The 1,689-nt window shown below is 55.4% G+C and overlaps 1 protein-coding gene across 1 annotated transcript in view; it reads right to left on the bottom strand.

Moving 5' to 3' along the window:
- Nucleotides 1-1,377, bottom strand: part of LOC121012318 (uncharacterized) — a 27,385-nt gene extending 26,008 nt beyond the window's left edge. The window contains exon 1 of the mRNA XM_040447354.1: nt 963-1,377. The gene's annotated coding sequence lies outside the window, so the exon portion shown is untranslated. The remainder of the gene's footprint in view (nt 1-962) is intronic.
- Nucleotides 1,378-1,689: the final 312 nt, after the last annotated feature.

The following is a 1,689-nucleotide window of genomic DNA, read 5'->3' as shown; positions in this document are numbered from 1 at the left end:
AAAAAAGTTAAAAATCAAGTATTCTCAGGGCACCTGGGTGGCTCAGTCGGTTAAGTGTCTGACTTTGGCTCAGGTCATGATCTCATGGCTCATGGGTTCGAGCTCCGCGTCGGGCACTGTGCTGACAGCTCGGAGCCTGGAGCCTGCTTCGGATTCTGTGTTTCCCTCGTTCTCTGCCCCTCCCTTGCTCATGCTCTGTCTCTCTCTCAAAAATAAATAAACATTAAAAAAATCAAGTATTCTCATTTCAATTTTTAAAGCGTGTATCATAAGAGTTGATCTTTGTAAAAACAATCTGTATCTTTATGTGCATATGCACAAAAGCAGCCAAAAGTTTGGGATTTGGGGTGCTCTTAATTTACACTTTTCTGATTTTTTTTTTTTCTGCAATGAACAAGAATTACTTTTACAGCCCGAAAAAAAAACAATAAAGCTATTTGCTGTGGCTGGGGCATTCCTTCGGCGCTCTGACATTGTGTGGTCAGAAAAGTAGACGCTGGGGCACTGGGAGACTGCACAGGGGCACTTCAGGAGAAGACCAAAGTTCATTGCTTGCTCAGCACCCCAGGGCTTAGCCGAAACCCCAAGGCCCAGCCTCCACCACGGCTTCCTGGAGACTCAGCCGGTCAGGTAGCTGGCAGCAGGTGCTGCGTGGCCATCCCCTCCCTGCGCTCCAGACACTGGGAGTGCGGCTCTGACCTGGCAAACCCGAGGGAGGTCACTCTGGTCCCACCTGTACAAGCCTCCTATTGTGGGCCAGAGGAAGAAGCCCTGGGCAGGGGGCAGGGCGGGCGGCGGCAGGGTCTCATCCTGGCTGGCTTTGCCCACTAGCGGCACAAAATCCCATAATAACGAGCTAAATGAGCAATATATATTTGTGCTAGGTGGGTTACATGGTTGGTTTTATGGAACCTTCCCGATGACCGGAAGCCATGGGTGGGATCATCATCTCCATAGTACACCTGGGCAAACTGAGGTCTGGGAAGCCTGGGTGCCTGGGGAAGTCACTCTCACTGAGGCTGGACTTAGCCAGACCCTTCGCAGGCACAGCGTCAGAGGCTTCTCCCGGAAATCCAGGAAGGTGGCCGCCCTGGTTTTGCAGATGAGGACACGGAGGCTGAGAGAGGGAAGTTACCTGTCCATGTCCCACGGCGACTATGTGGCAGGGCCAGGCGCAGAGGCAGAGACTCTCAGAAGCTCCGCCAGGCGGCCTCTGGTAGCTGCGAGAGGCCCCGGCACGCTCCCCACCTCCGTGGGCTGGCTCCTAGTAAAGTTACTAGTTACTGTAGCACAACCTCAGGAGCGTGCGGGGCAGAGGTGAAGGTGCATTGTTTCATTTGCTCCTCTCATCAAAACTGCAAATCTTCCATCTGATTGAAGCCTGGAGACGGGAGGTCCAGAGCCATGAGTGACAGGCAGTGAAGGCATGGGGGCCCCCATGGCACGGTCCAGGGCAGCCTGGTGTGGAAGCTCCTGGCAGTGCAGCCAGCTCCCTTCTCCCATCACAGGGGCATCAGGAGAACAGTTCTCCAGCGGAGCGGCCTGCCTCCCAGCCGAGCCCCCCCTCCCAGCCCCCCCCCACCCCCGCTGTAGCGTGAGCCTTCCCGGCGGGGGGGAAAGGGCACTGAATGGCAGGGCCAAGGCAAATTGCCAAGGACAGCTGCAGGGGTCTCAGGGGATCTGTAACCC

The sequence above is a fragment of the Herpailurus yagouaroundi genome, unplaced genomic scaffold, assembly GCF_014898765.1.
Source record: "Herpailurus yagouaroundi ecotype Mexico unplaced genomic scaffold, PumYag 196, whole genome shotgun sequence".
Classification (NCBI taxonomy): Eukaryota; Metazoa; Chordata; class Mammalia; order Carnivora; family Felidae; genus Herpailurus; species Herpailurus yagouaroundi.
This window is presented reverse-complemented; position numbering and strand designations above follow the sequence as displayed.